The sequence below is a fragment of the Chiloscyllium plagiosum genome, chromosome 18 (assembly GCF_004010195.1).
Source record: "Chiloscyllium plagiosum isolate BGI_BamShark_2017 chromosome 18, ASM401019v2, whole genome shotgun sequence".
Classification (NCBI taxonomy): Eukaryota; Metazoa; Chordata; class Chondrichthyes; order Orectolobiformes; family Hemiscylliidae; genus Chiloscyllium; species Chiloscyllium plagiosum.
The window spans coordinates 16,678,312-16,704,217 of record NC_057727.1 but is presented as its reverse complement, the minus strand read 5'-3'; the positions used below and the strand labels follow the sequence as shown (position 1 = coordinate 16,704,217).

General features: G+C 43.7%; 1 protein-coding gene across 1 annotated transcript in view; it reads left to right on the top strand.

Moving 5' to 3' along the window:
* Nucleotides 1-244: 244 nt before the first annotated feature.
* Nucleotides 245-25,906, top strand: part of plxnb1b (plexin b1b) — a 261,149-nt gene continuing 235,487 nt past the window's right edge. Inside the window, exon 1 of the mRNA XM_043707786.1 lies at nt 245-608. The gene's annotated coding sequence lies outside the window, so the exon portion shown is untranslated. The remainder of the gene's footprint in view (nt 609-25,906) is intronic.

Here is a 25,906-nt window from a genome sequence, read left to right as displayed (position 1 = left end):
ACGCTCCTTCATCAGGTGATAGTGGAGGGCTCGATCGTAACACCAAAGTGCATTTTACTTGGAATCTTGTGTCTGGTGCAAGTTTCACAACAGGGGTGATTGTGTCGTGTTTGAATAAGATCAGTCGGTCAGAAGTGGGTTACAGCAGTTGGTCATTGCCCTTTTAAGTCTCAGGAGTGGGTGTTACGAGTATGATGTCATCTGTTGGGCAGGTCTTAGTCTCTCAGAACCTGTCTGTCTGTGTTTGTAATGCGCAGTACATGTGATCTCCTAGCGCGCTGCTTACAATGTGAAAGAGATTCATTAAGTGCATGGGAGTGAGAGTCTACAAACAGCAGCCCTCACAAGGAAGCTTTCTTCTCTCTCACACACATACACCCAGCACCGAACAGAGAGTGCGAGAAAACAAATAATTAAACTTCATCTTATGCAGCACGGTCCTGGTGCATCGCAGGAAGCCCTTGGAATTAAAACTTGCTGATGTTTACCAAGCCCAGAAATTCTGAGCTTTAGAGTGGATTAAGGACTGATCAGCTCTGGGACACCTTGGAAGCACAAGCATAAAGCCTGAGGTTTTAAAAAGATAGATTAAAGAGAAACTTTTCAAGGTAAGCATACAAATGGATTATTGTTCGTTTATCAGGGAGTGATAGGAATTGTATATTTTTTAAGATAAGTCAGTCTTTCTGTCCTGTTTTCTGGAAAGGAATAGCAGTTTGTTGCTTTCCTGAATACTTTAGAGAGAGAAAGTTGAGTTCTTTTGTTTTGGCTTTATTTGAGGTGAATGAATAGCAGCAGCAGCAGCAGCAGCAGCAGCAAGGGGGGGAGGAGGGAATGGATGGGACAGCCAGTGTTGGGGGTGCGAGGCAGACAATTCACTGCTGACACTCAGCGGCAGCTGTTATTTCCGCGACTCTATTCCTCTGGGTCACTGAAGCGCTCACATATTCAAAAGGGGGCACCTTGTTTTTAGAAGGGTGGGGGAGGATTTAACGTGAAATGTCGGGACTGAATTCTATTGGTTAGAAAACTGTGAGACTTGTACTGTACTTTCCAAGCGACAACAAGATGTAAAGTTCCTCCATCCCCAAAAAAGGAGTTGGCTTATATTTCCAAAACAAAAGCAGTTAAAAGTTGGACTTTCTCCCAAGACAAGTTGATCTCCCTGAATTTCTGAACCTGTCATAATGGGGCAGAGTCAAGAATTAGGGCTGATTGATATGACTGTGGGTAAGGCTTTTGTTTTAAACGGTTTCTGACAGCTGTAACACACCTGCAACCACTCTTGAACTAAAGCAGATATGTTAAAAGTTCACTTGTCTGTACTGTGGCGCGGTTCTGAGGGATGGGAAGATGCGGTTTCCCTGACGGCCGGTCTTTCAGATCCCCTGGTGCTGCTGTCTCAGGGTTTGTCGAGCATTGCTTTACTTTGATTGCAAATGACGTGGAGCCACCTTGTTTTCCTAACAACAGACTAGGCATATTGGAAAGGCTAGTTGATCCATCTGTACCCTGTGCTGCTACTGTCTGGCGTAACCCTGATTGTTTCCACTGCCAAATATCTATCTTATTCTCCTTTGAATTTGCCAACATTGTCCTCCTGCAATGACTCCCCGAACATCTGTTCTACATTTTCACCACCCTCCGTGTGAAGCAATCTCAGCCAGCTGCTTGATCTTTCCTTTTCAAATTTTTGCATGTTTAAAATAGTGTGGATGTAAACTTTACAGTTGTCTATTGCTGATGTTTTGATTTAGAGGGTATACTGTTAGGTTCACGAATGACTTATTTCCCTTCCTCTCTCAGCTCTTTCCTTAACCCCTCCCTCCCCCACTCCTCCAGAGCATTAAGATTAGACCTCCCGTTAATGATGCCACACCTCAAATCTCCTGTCTCCTCGCTCCAATCTCCATTCATTCACTCGGATCATTATTCCAAAATACCCACCTTTTCTTAACCTGGCAAGGTGCTATGCACATTCATGGGCAGCACATCTGAGATGGGAAACTCGGTAGTTTGAATGATCCACCTGAGAATTGTGCCCATTTCTGTTCACTTTGCACCATTTGTAAAACCACCCGCTGTGGTTGTAAACTGACTGGAAAATGGGGAGATGAGAAGGTGGGAGTGAATCCATATCAGATTTTATTTTCCATCCAATTTTCTTCCTTTTGTCTCCTCACATTGTGGCATAATTTATCTTATTGATGTATTGATTCCTGATAGCAGTCATTCCCAGTGTTTCTAGCTGTTACGGATATATTGTCCTCTCCCGTAGATGATGGCAAGCTATCTGAATACATGGAGGACAACCCAGCCAAGTTAACCCCTGATCACACAATGTCCGAAAGCCTGACTGGATGGCGGGTGGTGTAACCAGCAATAGAAACTCCAACACCGGTTCCCTCAGCTTCTTGACAAACTAAATAACTTGTACCACTGTCCCAACCGCAATCAGCTAACAGACCAGGAATCGAGCCCGACCAATTTTCCCATGAGCTATTTGGGGACCCCAGGTCATACTTTTTCCAAGTGCTGCTTTCAAATACCTGTCGTTGCTGTGGGGCCAGAAAAGAATGTACAATGTCCAGAGTTTGCATGTGTCCCCAATGATCAGGGATTGAGGAATTTATGGCATTGATTTTTCTCTGATTTATAGCATTCTTAGAATGAATGTTTGCATTTTTATCGTCTGTCATTAAATGATTCCTTTGATTAGCTTGCGATAGTGTTGTTTACATTGGTCATACACACATATAGGTTTCATGGTTGCCAGAGGTATAACTTTGCTATCTTTTAAAACAAAAGGTCCCAGCTATATCTACTATGTGGGGTGTTCCATTTTACAATGGGGAGATGCATGAGGATTCACAGCACTGTTGAACAGGCTCATACTTTCCCAGAGATGAACAGAAATGGTCAAACGCAACAAGTTAAGGCTGCTGAGCTAAGGAGGATGATCAATATGTGGGACTGTACACTCAGGCTGTGCCTTATGATGATGATAGGAGAAAGCCAGGGAGTTAACAAAAGTGAGTCTGACCGCACTGCAAATCCTTTTGTCAGTTAGTGACTGAGAGATTTGGATTGTAGCCCTCGAAAAATGTCTTGTGCCTACTTTGTGACAAATGCCTCACGTGGACTGAATTGTACAAATTAGTACTGTGACTCAGTAAATTTTAACCTGATTGTCAGTGTCCATGATTACAGTGTTGTAAGAGAATTCAAGTTATCAGATGCAAGTCATGACGTGAACTTTATGCTGTCGTCTGTGTTTGACTTCTGGGTGTAGTCTGTTACTGCCTGTTATGTATCATAAAGAAACCATCCCTCCTTGTTTCATTATTTTCCTGACCACTGAAATTGTACTATTTGATTTGACTTTAATAATTTGTAGCTTTCTTTAAAATATGGGTATTGTAAATTGTTTGAATATTTTTGTTATTGTGCGGTTTATCTCATTAGGTACATGATACTGATGGTGTGTGATGTAATCTGAGAATCACAGGCTTTTCAGTGACTTATTAAACAATTTGTTGAAGTATCTTGCATTTTTTAAGATGATTTGAGTCAGTAAATGTCCACAGGATCTTGGTGTCCTGTGTTACAGCTGTCTAACAGAGTTGTGCTGCAGAGATGGTGTGTTTGCATCGTGAGCAGTCTTGCCTTTTTGTTGATAATTAACATTACTGGCATAATGTTAAGTCGTGTTGACAGTGTAACATCCCTATCCTTACACATCAGTCAAATCTGGTAAATACTACTTAATATCAATTAAACTTGAGGTTGTTTGGATGAGGAGAAAGTGAGGACTGCAGGTACTGGAGATCAGAGCTGAAAAATGTGTTGCTGGAAAAGCGCAGCAGGTCAGGCAGCATCTAAGGAGCACGAGAATCGACATTTTGGGTATAAGCCCTTCTTCAGTTTGGATGAGTTCAAATAAGAATTGCAGCAAAGAAAACCCTGGTCATTTGTTTGTCTTTGTCTCTTCCTTCCTTTCTTCCCCTTTTCTGTGACAATTTGTCTCTAATATTCAAACGCACTTGACTCCTTTTGGCACTCTTTATTTTGCAGTCAATGAAACACATCAATCCACTGAAAAAGAGCAGGGTCTCTACACATTTACAAAAAAGCGCACTACTGCATGCCAAAATTTTAGCTCCATATATTTCCCGTTAATGTTAAAGGAATGCCAGGGATCAAACCTGGATGGCAATAATCCAAGCTTAGTACTCAGCAACCCTCAAACTGCCATCATTACCATAATGTGTGCTGCAGATTGGCACAATGTATAATCAGATGAACAGGGAATAATGGCAAGCAATAAAAAGTAATGTGACCAGATGTACAAAGAGTAAAGACAGGCAATAAACAGTGAAATACCCAAAGGCTACACTGATACCATAATGTGGGAATTGTAATTGCATTGGTCACTCTGTGGGCGAAAGGATGCCAAGATCACAGAGAGGCAACTGGAATGCATGTGCATTTCCATCTCTGTCTGAGAAAGGCTCTTTTTGTATTTTCTCCCATGTGTCTGAGCAATGCCTACAAAACAGTGGCACTAAAGCTTCCCTTCAGCAGTGCGCCTGAATGACACCACATCTAGAATTTCTCTGATGCCTTTTCTGGTTCCTATGCACAAAGGAGGTTGCAAAATTTTTAATGTTAATGCAAATGAGTGTCAGAGGTCCTTCCCAGATTAGTGCTGCATATGGTTCAGGGGCAAACGGAGTACTGTGTAGACTTGGTGCTAGAGAAAGTACCATTTTAAAAGCAAGTCAAGCTAACAAATAAACTGGGAAGTCACGTAAACATTTTGTTAGTAATCTGGTAAAGCTGTTGGCTTCTTGTTGTCCAGTATGTAGATGGGAGTGAAGGCAAAGTCCTTGGATATCTCACAGCACTTAATAACAGCTCACCCAGCGCTTTAATGGAAAATTTGAATGCTGGGGCTGCATTCGGGGCACAGTACAATAGTGATTTGTTGTACTCAGATTCCTCTTAGACAATGCTGCAAAAGGGACATTAGCCCTGGCGAGTTTTGCCTGCTGGGTTCAGGAGGGTGTAATTATGGTCTGTACAAGTGCTGAGTTGAGTCTCTCACTGGTGTGATTATGAATTACAATTGAATGCTGAAGAGCAGAATCAAATTACTCTTGGTGCTGAGAAATATTCCCATTTGTGGAGCAAATTTGCTAACTGACTTGAAGGGTTGCAACCTTTTGGTTTTGAAAAGACAGCCAATCTGACCCTTAATTGACCTAACAGAAATTGTTGGAAAATCTCAGCAGGTCTGGCAGCATCTGAGTTAATCCGAATTAACGTGTTGGATCAGGTTACCCTTCCTCTTCACCTAACCAAGAAGAAGTGAGGACTGCAGCTGGAGATCAGAGTCGAGAGTGAGGGTACTAGGTCAGAGGGAGGAGTTATGGACGAGTCTAGAGGGCAGTGGGTGGGGTAGGAATGAGGAATCTGTTGAAATCCACGTTGATCCTGTGTGGTTGATGGGTCCCAAGGTGGAATATGAGGCGTTCCTCCTCCAAGCGTCAGTGGTAACGGTTTGGCGGTGGAGGAGGCCCAGGACCTGCATGTTCTTGATGGACTGGGAGGGGGAGTTGAAATGTTCAGCCATGGGGCGGTGGGGTTGGTGGTGCACGTGTCCTAGAGATGTTCTCTGAAACAATCCACAAGCTAGCATCCTGTCTCCCTGATGAAGAGGGCACCACACTAGGTGCAACAGATGCAGTAGATGACATTGGTGGAGGTACAGGTAAATTTCTGTCGGATGTGGAAGGATCCCTTGGGGTCTTGGACGCAGATTTTGCACTTCCTGCTGTGGTAGGGGAACGTGCCAGGAGTAGGGTGTGGCTCACACCTATCCATAACTCCCTCCTCTGATCTATTACCTTCTCCCTCACCTTCATCCACCTATCGCTTTCTCAGCAACATTCTCCCCACCCACCTCCCATTTATCTCTCAGCCCCAACCCACAAGCCTCATTCCTGATGAAGGGCTTATGCCCGAAACATCGATTTTCTGCTGTTTGGATGCTGCCTGACCGACTGTGCCTCTCCTCACCTAACCACTTGCTCAGAATAGTTAGCCTTTTCGTGAGCCAGCAAGGTACCACACTTAAAACTGGGTTTCTAGATATCTTTTTATCTGCATTGTGTGTTACGACACACCCCCTGAAGCAGGTTGGACCCAAACCAAGATCTCTTGATCCAAAGGCATGGACATTGCCACTGCATATACAGAGCCCTACGTCCTGATGCCTGTTCGTTTTCTTCATAGACCTGTTCAGGGATGGCATTATACAACTCCAGAGCAGCAGGGGCTTGAACACAGGACCTCCTGGTATAGAGGTATGGACATTATCACTGTACAACAAGAGCACAACACCTTGCACCTAAACATTTGAAAGAAAACTTAACCTAGTTTTCTAATCAACGTGTTCAGAATTGTTATTGCACACCTCTGAAGCAGATGGGACTTGAACCTGGGCCTCTCATTCCAGGGGTAGGGACATTACCACTGCACCACAAGAACCCTGTGCACCTTGGTTCTAAATGGCCAAATTATGCTATATGCTGCTGCGCTTTTAGCAGGAGAATAATTTATACCACGTGACTGATGTGACTGTGGTTTTTCTTATGACCAGGCAGACTACCTGACTTGCTATTGCCAGGGTTCTGGGAGATTTAGAGTCATAGAGATGTATAGCATGGAAACAGACCCTTCGGTTCACCTCATCCAGATATCCCAACCCAATCTAGTCCCACCTGTCAGCACCTGGCCCATATCCCTCCAAACCCTTCCTATTCATATACCTGTCCAGGTGCCTTTTGAATGTTGCAATGTACTTCCTCTGGCAGCGCATTCCATACACGTACCGCCCTCTGCGTGAAAGGTTGACCCATAGGTTCCTCTTATATCTTTCCCCTCTCACCCTAAACCTATGCCCTCTAGTTCTGGACTCCCCGACCCCAGGGAAAAGACTTTGTCTATTTATCCTATCCATGCCCCTCATGATTTTGTAAACCTCTATAAAGTCACCCCTTAGCTTCAGACGCTCCAGGGAAAACAGCCCCAGCTCAAATCCTCCAACCCTGGCAACATCCTTGTAAATCTTTTCTGAACCCTTTCAAGTTTCACAACATCTTTCCGATAGGAAGGATACCAGAACTGCATGCAATATTCCAACATTGGCCTAACCAATGTCCTGTACAGCCACAACATGACCTCCCAACTCCTGTACTCAATACTCTGACCAATAAAAGAAAGCATACCAAAAGCCACCTTCACTATCCTATCTACCTGCGACTCCACTTTCAAGGAGCTATGAACCTGCACTCCAAGGTCTCTTTGTTCAGCAGCACTCCCTAGGACCTTACTATTAAGTGTCCAAGTCCTGATAAGATTTGCTTTCTCAAAAGGCAGTACCTCACATTTATCTAAATTAAACTCCATCTGCCACTCCTTAGCCCATTGGCCCATCTGATCACGATCCTGTTGTAATCCTGTTTTCAATTTCAAGCAATAAAAGCAATAGACAGGGAGGAAGTTGTCAAGTGTTTTGTGCCACTGTGGGAGCTCAGCCAACAGCTCCAAGACATCACTGCAGCAGTTCCTCAGGGTATTGTTCCAAGCCTAACTATCTTCAGCTGCTTCATCAATGATCTTCCCTCCATCACATGGTTGGAGGTGGGGAGGTTAACTGATGATTGCACAATGTTCCGCACCATTCATGACTCCACAGATACTGAAGCAGTCCATGTTCAAGGTGAGAGGTGGAAAGTTTAAGGGGGATACACACGGCAAGTACTTCACACAGAGGGTGGTGGGTGTTTGGAATGCGTTGCCAGCAGAGGTGGTAGAGGCAGACACGGTAGATTCATTTAAGATGCGTCTGGATAAATGCATGAGTAGGTGGGGAGTAGAGGGATACAGATGCTTAGGAATTGACCGACAGGTTTAGACAGTACGTTTGGATCGGCTCAGGCTTGGAGGACTGAAGGGCCTGTTCCTGGGCTGTAAATTTTCTTTGTTCTCTTTATTCAACTGCATCAAGGCTTGGGCTGAAAAGTGACAAGTCACATTTGTGCCCTGCAAATGCCAGGCAACAACTGTCTCCAATAACAGACAATCTAAATATTGGCCATTGAAATTCAAGAGTTTTATGATCATTATCAACATCCTTGGGGTGACTATTGATCAGAAATTGAACTGGACTCACCACATAAATACGACACGACAAGAGTAGGTCAGAGGCTGGGAATACGGCAGCATGTTACTCACCTCCTTACTCCCCAAAGCCTGTCCACCATCTACAAGGCACAAGTCAGGAGTGTGATGGAATACTGCCCATTTGCCTGGATGGGTGGAGCTCCAACAACACCGAAGCTTGGCACCATCCAGGAAAAAGTAGCCCACTTGATTGGCACCACATCCCCAAGCATTCAGTCACTTCATTATCAAACGCTCTGTGTACAATGCAGCTACTACCTCAAAAAAGCAGTGTAGAATTTCAGCAAAGATCCCCAGACAGCACCTTCCAAACCCACGACCACTTCCATCGAGAAGGTCAAAGGCAGCAGATACATGGGATCATCACCACCTGTAAGTTCCCCTCCAAGGCACCCACCACTTGGAAATATATCACTGTTCCTTCCCTGTCACCAGGTCAAAATCCTGGAATTCCCGAAGGCATTGTGGGTCAACCTACAGCACATGGACTTCAGTGGTTCAAGAAGACAGGTCGTCACCAACTTTTCAATGCCCATGTCTCAAGAGCAAATAATAAAAAAGGATCAAAGGTATAGGAATGGCAATTACACAGGGCAGATTAAACAAAACAAAAATTAAATTGCTGCTCCTTTTTCTTTATCATTGCTTGAACTGAAGATCCATGGCTTCATAATGAGTGTTTATTTTCCTTTTGGGTAACCCATGTTGATGGCAGATCATCAATTATGAAGAGACACAGAAATTCTCTCATCCCCTTTCTAAAAGATAATTTCACCTCTGTTAAGGTAGTGAGTGCTTTATTTAATTCCTGTTTTGTTTGAAGTTACGCACACCTCATTCACTCACTCACACCCGCTCTTCAGCTCAGACTCCCAGCAAATGGGAAAAGCTTTCTCATTGAAAGTCATTGTTTTTGTTGTGCAGACAGAATGATTAAAACATGAATTAGTCTCTGGAGGAGTGTTGTGTACACACACTGATTATTTGGAGGCTGGGATTTCCATTTAATTCTGATGTACTTGGCTTGACTCGGGAGTTGGGGGGAAGGAGTAGATTTTAAGGTGTGTGTGGGGGGTGGGGAGAGGTTGGCTCATTAATAGCAAACACTCTAGAGCTACAAGGTCACTGGAACTGTCCAGAATGTCTCTGTCATCCCCATTTGAAGTGGCATAATACCTAACGACAAAGAATACAGAGTCTTTTTAACAGAATGAACATGAAGTATTTTCTACACCAGCTGTGAAGGAAGTTTCGGACTGCAGATTGTATTTAATGTAGAGGTTGCATTCCCAACTCTCAAAATATGAATTCCATTCACTCTTGGGGCTATTAGAGGCACAACTTTCATTTTAAAAGGATGAAGCTAAGCATTTGGTCATGTGATCAGGCATCTCATGATTGAGTATCAAGTGATCAGTTCTCCATGGGTGCCTCCTGGCACAGTTGACAAACCCCACCTATGGTCTTAGCCTGGCAATGGCATTTGCTTGACCACACCCAGGCTTTCACATGTTCTTAAAATGTCTGTAAAGGCTCCTGTCAGGCCAGCTGAGAGGATCGTGATAGAGTGCGTCATTGTGTTGGAGTTGTTTTGTGAAATACTGTCCTGATTATGAGCACGCTGACGTATGGAAGTGTTCAGTATCAGTGTCTGGCTGGCCCATTGCCTTGTGAGGAAAGTTTCTAGGCCTGTTATCCAAGTCAGGTTTTCCCTGATGCTATGACTAAATGTTACCATGTATATGTGATTGACACATGCAGGTTGCTTGCTATACCAATGTCCTTGGACCCTTGATATAAAAGTATCTTTATGCTACCAAGATAATATGCATTCTCACTCCTGATTTGACCTCTGTTTATATAATGGTATTAAGGACAATGAAAATTTGGACTTTGCTTTGTTTCTGTCACTGAGCTGGTACTTGTGCTGGCGTGCCTTGCTGTGCTCAATGCTTCCTCAAGGGGCAGAGGTGAACTTCCTTCAGATGCCCACCTCTCAGGCTGCAGGTGCTACTTTGATGGAGATCAGTGTTGAATTAGGGAGAGTTTTCAGCTCATTGACACGGGTTGTCAACAATGGGCTGCAGCTGCCAGTGGGGTCATGAGTAATAATTTGTGCTTATGAGCTCCAAGGCAGTGGTAGATGTGGAGCTCTGTCTGAGTGTCTGCAGCTATGAGGCTCCTTCAAAGTTTTGTTTTTCAGGTGGGTGTAGCTTAATTATGGCCTATCAAATCACGGCTGTTCTTTTTAACCCTCTTCTCCCATTCAGCAACCCTACCCACCCCCTGGCGATTCCTCTATCTGGAGTCACCCAAAATCTGAGGCGCTAAACAGGGTCACTTGGGCAAAGGTTTGGGGAGCACTTACACCAACTAATATTCAGACTAACAGTCTGAGAAGCTTGGAATGTAAGGTTATTCCAACCGCACAAACTCAATGGGAAGAAACTGTCATTGAGGCTGGAATTGAATTTTTATTTCTGAAGTAACTGCCACATTTGCAAAGCCTACTCCTTTCTCTGTGGTTCCAACAATTAATGATGAAGAACTCTTGCCCATAGGAGTTTCTTCATTCATTTGTGTAATGTGGGCATTGCTGGCTAGGCTGGCATTTGTTGCTCTGCCATTACTTCCTTATGGGCAGCTGGACAAACCAAGCTCTTGATCTCCTGTGGTCCATGCAGGGTAGGTACCATTGCAATGCTGTGGATAAGAGGGGTTCAGGATTTTGACCCAGTAATAGTGAAGGAATGCCAATATATTTCCAAGTCAGGATGGTGGGTGTCTTGGAGGGGAACGTACTTGGGTGGTGTTCCTATGAAGGTGCTGCCTTTGTCCCATTAGATGGTAGAAATTGCAGGTTTGGAAGGTGCTGTTGACAAAAGTCTTTGTGAGCTGCTGCACTGCGTCTTATAGATGGTATACATTCCTGCCAGTATCTATTGGGATGGAGGGAGCAGATGTTTGTGCGTTGTGGTGCTAATCAAGCATGTTGCTTTCTCCTGGGTGGTGTCAAGCTTCTTGACTGTGACTTTATTGAAACACATAGCATTTACCCTGCCAAGCCCCTAAGAATCCTAAGAAGTTACTTCCCTTGTGTGGGTAAGTCTGGGAAGACCAGATGACATCATCTCAAAGTTGGGGGTTGCATATTTCAGATAGATGAGGCACTCTTTCATCTGTGTGTAATGATTCTGTGGAATCTTTATGCAGAGGGTTGTTGAGGCTGGGGGTCATTTAATATATTCAAGGGTGAGATTGAGTTTTAATCAAGGCTTATGGGGAAAAGGCAGGAAAGTCAAACTGATGATTATCAGTACAACTATGATCTAATTGAATAGCAGAGAAGACTAAGGCCAAATGGCTTATTTTTGCTTAATACAGTGTCATGGTGTTGAAGCTACATTTGATTTGTATGGTGTAGTGGCCAACAATGCACCAGGTTTTTAACGATTGGTTTACTTTGGTATGAGTGTGTGCCGCATACCTTGACATTGTAAAAAGTTTACGTTTTGAGACTGTGTAAAATTTTGCAAGGAAGTTTAGAGGAAAGTCCGTTTAATTAGAACAAATGCATGTGTTTTGTATCTAAATTACTTCCACCTGCAAGTGGGAGTCACTGTCCAGTTTACTGTTCCTCAAGGTCAAGACGTCAGAAATGATGTGCTGGAGTCAGTGATTTATTGGAGGATTGGATTTAAGTTGTATCCATTTGCTGCATAATGATTTTCTAGTTGTTCATTCAGAAACTGAGTCTGTGAGCTTTGTCCTAAAAGGAGGCAAGATCAAAGATGGATTCCTTTAGGGGAGCACTCTTGGCCCAGCAGTTATCCTGGGTGGCAGTGACTGAACTCTCAGGAACAGGGCCTTTGATTAAGGGCCTGCTATATGATGCAGAGTAACTCCACCTTTAGAAACTGAATCAGTGTGGGAAATGGTAATAGAAATTTAAGTGCGCTGTATTTCCGTTCATTTAAGGTGCTGTGCAAGTCCTTCTCAAAACAGAGTCTCTGATAGACTTGCTTTTGAAATATTCATACTTTCTATCTCTCTCTGAATTTTAATTCATTAACGTCTCATGCGCTCTCACTAACGGGCTCTACATCCATTGAAGTCTCCAGATAGTGCTTGTGAAAGAGCTGTCATCTTCTGATGCAGGGATTGAGCACAGAGATTGCCAAATAATAAAACCTCCTCGGGCAAAAGAAAGAGCTTATTAGTGACCACTTACTTCATCATAAAGGATCTTACTATTGCAATGTGACATTTAATCTGTCCCGATTTATGCACTTGTGGTATTTCTGACCAGACTGATTCATGAAACCATGACTTATTTGTACCAGCGTAAAGTACACTAGACAAAGCAGCTGGCTGTATGTTCAGAGAGTGATGTGCTGACTGAAACTGACAGTTCTTTTGTCTTCAATTTCCTCCCCTTGTCTTGATAAGGCACCGCGACTTCTGAGAGGTCAAACCAGGGTATGGTACACAAGCAGACGACTCTGCCTGTTCGACCTGTGCTGGATAGTGTTCTGTGAACTGCCAACAACCCTCCATAACCTTCCCTGAGAGGTCATCCTCTTATTTGGGTGTGTCACGTAGACATCAGGGATGAGGAGCAGAAACCTTGGCTGATTTTCCTTTGCCCTTCCCTGTCTGGCACTTCTCTATTGATGCAGGTTACAATTTATTACAGGCCAGGAGGTTTGACCCCAGACCTCTGGTTTGCGTCAATGTAACTTGACTGAGCCTTCAACATCTTCCATCTGGATGATAGCCTGATAGTCCAGTAAGTGACTTTTGTCTTGGTGACATACAGTGAACTAAATAGTTGAGTGCGTTTGATTGACTGGCCTCCTCAACTGCAGTTGGGTAATGTTACTAAGATGCTTTCTATTTAATTTTGCCAAGAGAACTCAGATTAGATTACTTACAGTGTGGAAACAGGCCCTTCGGCCCAACAAGTCCACACTGACCCTCTGAAGAGCAACCCACCCAGACCTATTTACCCCTTCACCTAACACTACGGGCAATTTAGCATGGCCAATTCACCTAACCTGCACATTTTTGGATTGTGGTAGGAAACTGGAGCACCCAGAAGAAACCCACGCAGACACTGGGAGAATGTGCAAACTCCATACAGACAGTTGCCTGAGGCGGGAATTGAACCCGGGTCTCTGGTGCTGTGAGGTAGCAGTGCTAACCACTGTGCCACCATGCTGCCCATCCACCAAAACTTGTATTTTGGTGGATTGATTTCCAGGTTTGTAGAAATACCTGGAATAGATTTTTTTTAAAGACATAATTGAAACTTCATTGTGGACTTTGGAGCATTTTTAAACTAGGTTTCCTGTAAATCCCATGATTGCTGACAGCCGATTACTTTGCTGTTGACCAGCTGATTTGAAGTGATTGGCTTATGGAGGTTCCTGTTGTATTGGGTTTAGTTGAAGGAAAGCCTGTTTTGAAAAGAAACGAGCTGCCCAGCTGATGTTTCCCAGTCCTGAAAAGCAAATTGTTTTGTTGAATTTGAGATGAAAACTATTTGTTCTTCTGAAAAACCGATTGAAGGAACATCTCCACATCATTACCTGAGCCAGTAGTGCCTGCAGGACCTCAGAAATAATTTGATCACATGTACCAGAACATCACAGCAACAGTCTTTAGAAGTCCTATGCTTTATTCTTTTGCCTTCAAGGATAACACATTAGCCAGCTATTTTTTTTTTCAGACAGCTAATCTCTGACAAGAAATCTTGTTTTTTTTTCCCCCCTGTCTTCATGATCAAGATGGGTGTCTTGGAGATATTTACAGGGATAAACATTTGAAACTTCCAAATCACCTTGCACGTCAACCAATTATTGCATCTTTTTGAACAATCCTTTTTGATTTGATAATCCAATAATTGCATTTATGAAGGAACGTGTTTGGATCTTGTTAAAATACTATAAAGTATATTGGTTGTTTTAGTAGTTGAAGTATTTTTTGTATTATGCTGGGAGTTGTGGAGCAGAGCGATATTGCACTCTGTCATAAGAATACATAAAATTTGAGTAAGTTGATAAAGGATTCACTGCCATGTGTGGCATGCTAGATCAACAAGTGAAAATCTTTTCACTTTGACATTTAGTGGCATTACTAACGCTGAATCCCCCACAGCCAACACCCTAGTGGCGACCATTGGCCAGACACTGATGTAGAACACCTATATCAATATGTGACGACTGTGATTGTCAGAAATTGGGAGTTCTGTGGAGAGTTCCCCATTTCTTGTGACCCGACAACCTGTTCCTCATCGACAAGGCACAAGTTAGTAGTGTGTTGGAAAACTCTCCACTTGACTGACTGGTTGCAGCTCCAACCACAGTCCTGAAGCTCAACATCATCCAGAACAAAGCAACCTGCTTGATTAACACCATCTTCAACATCCAGTCCCTTTAACACTGATGGACAGTGGCAACACAGTTTACCACCATGAAACCTCCTTAAAAGCACCTTCCAAACCCACAAAATCTACCACTTGGAAAGACAGAGACAGCAGTTACATGGGATCACCACCCCTGCAAGTTCACCTCAAAGCCACACAGCATTCTGACTTGGAAATATATCACTGTTCCTTCATTGTCACTGGAACCCCCTTCGCAACAGCATTGTGGATTTACCCAAACTGCAGCAGTTCAAGAAAGTGGCTCACCACCAACTTCTTGAGCAATTAAGGATGGGCAATAAATGCTAGCCAAGCAGAGGATGTCCAGAATGTGTGAATGTATAAATTAGCAATTACACTAATGTTGTGGAAGATTACGGATTCGTGTGTTCTTTTCCCTACTGATTTATTTTTCCTTGTCTGAAGCCATGTGCATTGTGGGATGTGCTTCATGGCTATTGAATCCCTTTTGTAGGCCGTACAAAAGTGGGAAGCCTGAATATAGCCTTTGCAATCAGTCACTTGATGTTGTGTCAAGTTTGATCCTGTCATGACTAAAATTTCCACACAGGCATCCACTCTCCACCATAAGTCATTAGCTATTGAATAACAACATATTTGCATTTGGCTGACGCCTCTCAGAACCTCCTGAGGATGTGACAAAGCACATCACGGCCAATGAAATACTTTTGATGTGCACTTGTACAGAAATGTGGAAGCTAGTTTGTGAACCGGGGAGAGAGAGAGAGAGAGACTTGGCCAATCCCCTACTCCCTGGCGTGTTCCACCCACATCCTTTCTTACCTGGGAGCACTGCCAGTATCCCAGCTGGGATTAGCTTTCAGTGCGCAGATCAGAGACAGTGCTGTCAGTGAAATGTTTTCAGGATCAATGAATTACCCTGAGTAACTAAAACGTCCCAAGAGGTGTAATTTAAATTCCCTGAAGGAGAAAATGCACTGGGGGTGTAGGTGGATCTTTGTGAGTCACTGCAAGCTGTTAGAAGATTTTCGATGCAGTGAGCCTCACTGGGTCAGGCAGGAAGCTGGGCCAAGGCTTTGGAAAATTCAGAATGCTTGGGTGAAACAAAAATTAAGCACAAATCCTCCAAGTCCGGAACAGGTGCTGCCTAGTAATTACTTTGAACAGTTTGACTGCCAGAGCACTTCCCGACATTTAAAAGTGGAAGTCCAGCCAGCTTGAGCAGGGGTGAGAGAGAAAGGGCTCTGTAGCCGGGATTTTCGGGTGGGTGCACTGTGGCCTACTGGGAGTTGGGGGGGGAGAGAGGGAGAGCAGCAACCTATCAGTAGTAGGGGAGCAGAAGGGAAAATTCGACAAAGCGCCAAACAAGACAAGAAAAAGCAGGGCTGAGGCAAAATCCACATGGATTGCTTTTGAAGGTGAACATTTTAAATTGATCAGTTATGTCCCCTTGTATTTGGGTGGTGACTCATCCATGTTGATTTTAGATAGCAGCAAGTGCCTGTTGTACAAATAGCAGCGAATGACTGTTGGCATAAGTCGGCTCCTGACGTCCCAGTGTCTGCCCACCATCCACAAAGCGCCATTCTAGAGTGTACTGTTTGTCTAAATGTAGCTTCAACAACAGTGAAGAAGCTTAAAACCATCTGGGTTAAAGGCACCTGTTTGATTGTCGTAGAATTGTAGAATCCTGAGAGTGTGGAAACGGGCCCTACGGCCCAACAAGTTCATACCGACTCTCTGAAGATTATCCCACCCAAACCTATTCCCCTACCCTATTACTCTATATTTACCCCTGACTAATGCCCCTAGCCTACACATCCCTGAACACTGTGGCAATTTTGTACGGCCAATTCACCTAACCTGCGTATCTTTGAGTTGTGGGAGGAATCCCATGCAGACATGGGGCGAATGTGCAAACTCCACAAAACAGTCACCTGATTTTCCCCCCCCCCCTTTCCACGAGCTTCATCGTTCACCACTAACACCCCCCCACTACCCATGTATGACGCCAGCTGTGTGTGCTATTTGTAAGATGTACCTGCAGTGACTGATCAACGCTCCTTTGATAACACCTACCAAACGTGTACCTCGACCACCTTCATGGAGCAAGGCAGCAGATGCATGGATGCGAACACGAACTGGACAATTCCTCTCCAATCATCATCTCGATTTGGAACTAAAACACCATTCTTTCACTACCACTGGGTTTAATGTTTCATTCTGGCACAGTGGATGTACCTGCTTTAGATGGACTCCAGTTCAAGAAGGCAGCTGAGAACCATACTCTCGAGGGTGGGCAAGACACACTGCCCCTTGCTAGTGATGCTCACACCCATTAGAGATTTAAAAGAATCTAACATTTTGCAAAAATCAATAAAATGCTTTGCTTATAAATCCAGATTTGGCCTTAGTGTTGTCCATCTTTACTGCTGGCTGTTACAGTTTTAACACCAGGCCCCAGTATTTAGGTGTGAGCATAAGCTGCTAGTTTCTGTTCCGTTTGGATGGCTGTAGGCATGGTACTTTTACTTGCATAGCTAACCCTCATGTTTTCTGGGTCGAGAGTGTGGTGCTGAAAGTCAGGCAGCATCCGAGGAACAGGAGAGTCGATGTTTCAGGCGAAAGCCCTTCATCAGGAATTTCGAGATGAAGGGCTTATGCCCAAAACATCGATTCACCTCCTCGGATGCTGCTAGACCTGCTGTGCTTTTCCAGCACCACACTGTCGACTCATATCTCCAGCATCTGCAGTCCTCACTTTCTCCTCTTGTTTCCTGGGCCAGCTCCCTTAATCTAACCCATTCTCTGTGTCGAGGGTGTCCTTGAGCTCGGTCATAGAGATGTACAACATGGAAATTGACCCTTCGGTCCAACCCATCCATGCCGCCCAGATATCCCAACCCAATCTATTCCCACTTGCCAGCACCCGGCCCATATCCCTCCAAACTCTTCCTATTCATATACCCATCCAGATGTCTTTTAAATGTTGCAATTGTACCAGCCTCCACCACTTTCTCTGGCAGCTCATTCCATACACTTACCACCCTCTGTGTGAAAAAGTTGCCCTTTAGGGTCTCTTATAAATCTTTCCCCCCTCACCCTAAACCTATGCCCTCTAGTTCTGTAGCCCCCACCCCAGGGAAAAGACTTTGTCTATTTATCCTATCCATGCCCCTTGTGATTTTATAAACCTCTATAAGGTCAACCCTCCGCCTCCAACACTCCAGGGAAAACTGCCCTAGCAAATTCAACCTCTCCCTGTAGCTCAAATCCTCCAACCTTGGCAACATCCTTGTAAATCTGTTCTGAACCCTTTCAAGTTTCACAACATCTTTCCGATAGGAAGGCGACCAGAATTGCACGCAATATTCCAACAGTGACTTAACCAACATGACCTCCCAATTCCTGTACTCAATACACTCTCCAATAAAAGAAAGCATACCAATCCTGTACTCAATACACTCTCCAATAAAAGAAAGCATACCAAACACCACCTTCACTATCCTATCTGCCTGCAACTCCACTTTCAAGGAGCGATGAAACTGCACTTCAAGGTCTCTTTGTTCAGCAACACTCCCTCTGGCCTTACCATTATGTTTGACAAGAGATTTTCACTCCGCCCCACTCAACATTATTTTCCCATGAAATGTTTCTGTTTCCCAGAAACATTGGGATAGCTGACCTTCTATGACTCTATGATTCAACTGTTCATGAGCAAAGTCCCTCCCTGGGGCTGTGATTATTGTCTGTGTACATGATATGGGCCACTGCAATGCAGCACTCCCTTGCACGTGGGATTCTCTCTCTTCCCTCTCACAAATGGTAGATTGGTGAATTTTCCAAAATTTTATAGATTTTAGAATGTCTGAGGACTGAAAATAAGCACGTTAGGCCCTTGTTGCGATTTAAGAAAGAATGGTGAGAAACCAAGGAATTACAGACCTGTTGGTTTTATAGTTGTAGTAGGGAAAGCACTAGATTGTATTATAATGGATGTTATAACTGGACACTTAGAAAATAGTGCTAGGCATGGGAAAAGTCAACATGGATTTTATGTAAGAGAAATTGTTTGTCAAAGAAAATAGATGAGGGAGAACTGGAGGATTTGGATTTTCAGAAGACTTTCAATGAAGGTGCACTAAATGGTTTGCAACTAGAATTAGAGTACTTGGGAAGCATGGTTTGAGAATTATTTAACAGACAGAAAGCAAAGGATAGAATTGGTTATCTCAGGTTGCCAACTTGGCATTGGTTGGGTTCAACAAGAATTGGTGCTTGGATGCTAGCTATTCCAAATCTACAAAAATGATTGGAAGCAGAGACCAGATGTAATGTTCGCAGATGATGGAAAATTATGTGGGAGAGTTAATGAAAAGGATGATATTGAAGAGGCTTGAAGGGTATTACACAGGCTGAGTGGTCAAGAACATGGCAGATGAAATGCGATGTGGAAAATGCGAAATATCCTCTTTGACAGGAAAAACAGAAAGGCAGATTTTGAGAGAACTTGGGGAAAAATGTGATGTCCAAAGGGACCTGAATGTCCATATTCATGATTCATGAAAAGCCAACAGCCAGGTACAGCAAGCAATTAAGAAGGAAAATGGTGTGTTGGCTTTTATTGCAAGGGGATTTGAGTACACTAGTAAACCAAGCTTTTGAGTAAGCAATCCTTAATGAATCTGCACTTAAGACATTGGAACAGTTTCCTTAGGTCTCTTTACTGAAGGAAAGAAATACTTACTGTATGGAGAGTGCAACTAAGGTTCACCAGATAGATCCCTGAGATGGTAAGATTGCCTGTAAGGAAGATTAGACCCATATTACCAAGACTTTAGAAGTTTGGGACGTGACCTAATTGATACATGGAAAATTTTTAAAGTAATTGACAGGGTAGATGCAAAAAAGGTGTTTTCCCCCTGTAGTAGTCTAGAACTGGGACTATGGTCTCTGAATAGGGGCAAGCCACTTCAGTCTGAAATGAAGAGGAGTTTCTGCACTCCAGTGGATCCTGAATCTTGGTATGGAGCTGTCTCATGGAGTATATTCAAGATGGAGATCAATAGGTTTGTAGATATCAAGGGGTATGGGGATAATGCAGAAAATGGTGTTGAGACAGATAATGAGCCACGGTCTGGCTGACTGATGAAGCAGACTTGAGAGGCTGAATGGTCAACTCCTAATCATGTTCCTGCATTATTTCAACAGCAGTTTCTAAGTAGCAAGCTCCTGTTACTTGCCTAGAATGTGAAAAATGTGACTCCTGAACAGTCCTGTATATGTTATATCCAGTTTGATAATTAGCAGCTGTGTGTGATTTTTCACAGGGTCACAGTTCAGATAATTGTACGAGTCAATGTGTGGAAATAAATCTTCGATTTTCTGCGACTTCAGTTGCTGACTTATTCTGGAGTATGCCTGTCTCTTAAGAATTTCGAACTCTTCAGTTATTTCGGTTAATGTTGCTTGCCTACTTGACTAAGGTGGGGGCACAGGGGTCAGGGTGATGTAATGTCATGGCTTAACACACACAGACCGTCCCCCGTTGTCTGATAAGTAATAACCAGATGTGTGCAAACTTTGGATCTTGTGTTTCTATCTTCGTCCCTCCCCACCTGCTTCTCCCCACCAGCCTGGCTCCTCACTGAAACAAGTGCTGAATACTGACCCACAGGATTGGTGCACTCTGAAGCCATTTGGTGCCTGTTGATGAGCCAGCACTCTCTGGGAAAATTTCTGTCAAGATGCTATCAGTAGTATGTAAATAGAAGAAGGTGGGGGAAGGAAATCACAATCCCTCACTGCAACAACGGCAGTCATCCAAATTTGGCCTCTTGAGCATCCCTGATTCTAACAGATTATAAGAACTAGGAACAGGAGTAGGCCATCTGGCCCTTCGAGCCTGCTCCACCATTCAATAGCATCATGGCTAATCTTTTTGTGGACTTAACTCCACTTGCCCGCCCACTTACCATAACCTTTTATTCCTTTACTGTTCATAAAATCTATCTATCTTTGCCATAAAAAAGTTCAACTAAGTAACGTCAGTTGCTTCACTTGGCAGAGAATTCCACAGATTCACAACACTTTGACAAAGAAGTTCCTCCTCAACTCAGTCCTAAATCTGCTCCCCCTTATTTTGAGGCTATGCCCCCTAGTTGTAGTTTGACCTGCCAGTGGAAACAACCTCTACCTGCTTCTCTATCTTACCTATTCCTTCATAATTTTATATGTTTCTATAAGATACAACCCCACCACCACCACCACGTCCCCATTCTTCCAAATTCCAATGAGTATAGTCCTAGTCTAGTCAATTTCTCCTGCAAGCCAACCCTCTGAACTCCGGAATCCATCTAGTGAACCTCCTGTTCACCCTTTCCAGTGCCAGTACATCCAATTACAGGTATGGAAACCAAAACTGTGCAGTGTTCTACCATCATTGTCCCATTGATAGCTGTGTCTTCAATTGACTAGACTCCAAGCTCTGGACTTCACTGCCTACACCTCTTCACTTCATTTCCTTCCTTTTAAGATGCACCTTAAAACCTATCTCTTTGACCAAGCTTTGGGTCAACTCCTTTTGTGACTTGGTCAACTTGCTTTTTCTTTGCATATTCCCTGTGAAACAACGAGGATGCATTCCCCCGCTCATAAACTTGATAAAGCTTGACTTCATTTTTGTTTGGTATTGGTGGTGAGAAGCTATTCATTCGAACAAGAATATATGAAGTGTGTTTGGAAGTTAATTGAATGAACAACGTTCTCTCTGTGATTCAACAATAAAGGCACTGACCAAAATACAACTGAGTTAGACAGGCCATTGGTGCCTGTCCTAATTCCAATCTGTGGTGTTGCTCTATCTTTAATCTCTGTGCCTGTGGGTTCAAGATGAATAGATTTCACAAGGGTTGCAACTCGATGATGTCTAATAACAAAGATTTGAAATACCGTGATAGCCCAAACTGTCCCCTTTGTCTTACCCTCGTGAAATTACCGTGGAACATTTTTAAACATTTGCGTGAATATATGTTTACGTTCTATCAGAGTCTGGCTAATGACTGCAGTGCACTATGCGACATGGTCATTGGGTAAAGGTGCGCGAGAGGCCAGAAAGAGATGAGATTGTGTCCATCTTAACATCTCCAACGTATTAATGTGAGGGAATCTCTTGGGAGGAAAGGCCTTTCATCTGAGCCTGGAGGAAGACTTGTCACTAGTGCTGAGAAATCGGGTGTTTTTTTTATTACTGGGCTGTTGGGTCCAGTGTTGGGTCCATTTGGAAAGCAGATAATAGTCTTGCCAGTCAGAGGCTGAGATTCCCTTTGAGTTGTCTTCACTGGACTCACTGAGTAAGTAACTGATGCAAATGGGGCAGTGTAGGGAGGGAGGAGTGAAGTTTGTGAAAATGAGGAAATCTCCTGTCCTCCCCTTCACAGAATGCGATGGGATTTTTAACACTCACTCAAAATGGCAGCGCAAACATCCAAATAAAAATTCCTGAGTGGTTGGTTGTATAGCCATGCTTTGTTCGATGAGTTTATCTGAAGAAGTTTAACCAGCAGCAATCATGAGGCATTTACTTGGATGAGTGGACACACATTGAGCAGAGTTTTGTGGTCTGTCTCTGCTGTCCAATTGCCCCAGGCACACAGGTTATGGTTAATGTGTAGTGTAAATAAAGAGATCAGATCAGATCTGAACTGCACTGGAATCTGCCAGTAGTGAGCTGGATAAGAGTCAGTCCTATTACGATGATTGTACGCATGCATTGCACATGTGTTTGTATATGCTCAATGTATCATGTGCATGAGTCTAATTCCTTATGATGTTGAATTCTGTTGGGTGTAACTTGTTCTGGATTGTTTACAGATGTTTATCTGTCCACTAGATTCTTGTGCTGACTGTACCAGTCAATCTTAGAGCTTTAAATCAGATATTTGCATATTAATGTTTGACATCAACTCAAATGATCACGTTAGTCCTGGGTGTTGGTGATCATGAACCTGTGCGGTACCAGGCAGGACAATCTCAGAGCCTCGCGATCCTCAGGGATACAATCGCCTACGTGCAGGTGAACATCTGCCTCATCAGCTTGAACTGAGAGAAGGCCTTTGACTGGATATCGCTCATCTCTCTGTGGGATGTGCTCTCCAAAATGGGCTTTGGGTAGCGAATCTGCAATTAAATCTCTACACCAACATCATTAATGCAGTCTCCATCAATGGGTGGGAATCAGAAAGCTTCCTGATCTGATCTGGGGTCAGCCAGGGCTGCCCACTCTCTCCTGCCTTGTTTGTGTGCTGTACAGAGCCTTTTGTTGAGTCCATTAGGAAGGTTTGGAGCCTGAGAGGAGAGGGCTGACTATGCAGTGGAGACCTCCAGGTCAAAGCCTCCCTGTAATGCTGCCATTTTCTGCCCTGATCTTTGGTTTTTTTTGGGTGTGTGTGTGTGTGTGTGTGTGTGTGTGTGTGTGTGTGGGGGGGGGGGGGGGTGGAGGGGGGGTGTTAGGGGTTAGCTCCCGCCCTTTTCACGCCTTTGAAAGGGAAGTCAAGAGGTTTTTCTTCAAGATTCATCCTGAGCATCTCCGTGACGCTGGACTGCATAGAGACCAACACTAACTGCACATGGAAGACCATCAAGTCAGTGCCAGCTGCTCTTTGGTCTGTCTGAATCTTGTTGGTCTTCTAGGACAAGGGGTTGACCCAGGCTGAGTGTTGCAGACTGGCATATGCCAAGGTCCTGAACTAGGTGCTGAGGGACATACTAAAGCTTGGGGCAGCTGCTGCCAAGGCTCAGTGGGGAAAGGCGACCAGTTAAGCTTTCTCTGCCAAAATGAAATGAGGGTCATTGAGTTTTTGGATCCCGATGCCTCAAATGCATTCATGTATAATCTTGTACAAGTAAGAAATGTCTTGGGTTTGTTTGCGAGATAGAGTCAAAGTCCAATGTTTGTTTTTTTTCATAGGCTACTGTTCAGAACTGAATGCTTCAGTGACTATGTATACAAAGATATTTTTGAGTAAAGCATATTTTTTTAAATTTGAAAGAAAATTGGTGATAAAGAAACCTGCATGAATTTGTTCTTTTATTCCTTCATGGGATGTGGGCATTACTGACTAGGCCAGCACTTATTGACCATCCCTAATTGCCCCAGAAGTCAGTTAAGAGACATGCACATTGCTTTGAATCTAGAGTCACATGGAGGCCAAACCACACAAGAATATTGGATTTCCTTCCTTTTACAGATACAGGTGAATTGGATGGGTTTTGATGACAATTGGCAATAGTTTCATGGTCATCGTTAGACTCTTGAGTACAAATTGTTTTTATTAATTTCTAATTCCATCATCTGCCATGGCAGGTATTCGAATCTGGGACAAAGGGATTTCTGGATCATGTTACTTACGCTAGGATATCACCTCCCCTGTTACTGTAATTTCCCTTTGTGCCTCTTGCCTTTCATAAAGGTTTCATGAACATATTGAAAGGAGGCCAATTATGAACTAATAAGCTAGTTTACTTTCTATATGAGACCAAATACATTTTTCAAATCCAAGGCTATAAGACCTAGGAGCAGAAGTAGACCATTCAGTCCATTGAGTATACTCTGCCGTTCAGTGAGGCTAGGGCTGATCTGATAATTCCTCAATTTCACTTTCTTGCTTTTTCCCTATCACCCTTGTTCCCCTTATGGATTACAAAGCTATCTATCTCTGTATTGACCAGACTTAGTGACTCAGCCTCAACAGCCCTCTGTGATAAAGAATTCCACGGAGTCATTCCCCGTAGGAGAAATGCTGCTTTCTCCCTGTTTGTAGAACTCTGGTGAACATGATGAAGGAGCAGCGCTCCGAAAACTTGTGATTTCAAATAAACCTGTTGGGCTATAGCCTGGTGTTGTGTGACTTCTGACTTGGTATTCCAATGAATACAGGCCCAACCTACTCGACCACTCCTCATAAAACACAAGTCCTTCCATCCCAATATCAGCCCATTGACCCTTCTCTGGACTGTTTCCAATGCCAGTACAGTAGAACCCCTGTATCTGTGGATTCGGTGTCTGCAGTTTCAATTATCTGCGGTTTATCACGGCCTGAAAATATTACGTGGAAAATTGCAGAAATAATTCCGGGGTCTGTCGGGGAGGTAAATTTCCCATTTCAATGATAGGGTTTGCTACTATCTGCATTTTTGGGGATCAACGGTTGGTCTTGGAACATTATTACCCATGGAGATGGGGGGGAACACCTGTGTATCTTTTCTTAGATAAGGTGCCCAAAACAGTTGACAATTTTCCAGCTGTGGTCTTGTGTAGTGTTTAGTAAAACCTCTCTAGTTCTGTATTCCATTTGCTTTGAAATAAATGCCAGCATTTAATTTGCCTTCCCTATAACCCGCTTAACTTGGATGCTAGCTGTGTTCTAAAACCCCTTTGGCAAAGTAGAAAATAGTTTTTTTTTAAAACGTTTATCCAAATTTGAATTTGTGCAAATAGTTGACCCTAAACTTGTCCCGCCTTTTACTGTTCTCCAGATTTCTGTTGAAGGTCTAATTGGTTCCCTGTCACCCAAAGTCAAAGGCGTGACCTCCATCTGATTCCAGCTCACTGTCCTGCAATTGGCTAGTTCAGCTGCCAATTATTGTCTGCCACCTCCCTTAGTAACACACTTCCTGAGTGCAGCAACCTTCCACCTAGTGATTGAACCACTCAACACCTGTGCATGAACATTTCCCTAAACCCTTTCACAAAGTTTCGTTTCCTCAAGTCTGTCGGAGAAAACTCTAGGAACAAATCTTTGAACAAATTCTTCACCTGCATTGATGCATTTCCTGGTAGCTTTATGTTGTGGATTTTAAATCAGCTGCGCTTAACTGAACAGCATTCAAACTCAATGAAGGTTTTTTAAATCTTGCAGGCCAAATAGTCTCAGTTCCTCAGTTGTGAGCTACCAACAAGCCATGCAACCTTTGGTACCAATCCTCGATCCCCTTCACCGTCAGGACTGACCACCTGAAGGTGCTGGGTATTTGGTTCGGAGGGGCTGGGGCGTGCACCAAGTCTTGGGAGGAGCGTATCAGCAAAGTGAGGCAGAAACTGGGCAGATGGAAGCTACGGTCGCTCTCCATTGCGGGAAAAAACCTGGTCATCAGGTGTGAGGCACTGACATTGCTGTTATACGTGGCACAAGTCTGGCCTATTCCCAGAACCTGTGCCGCTGCAGTCACCCAGGCCATCTTCCAGTT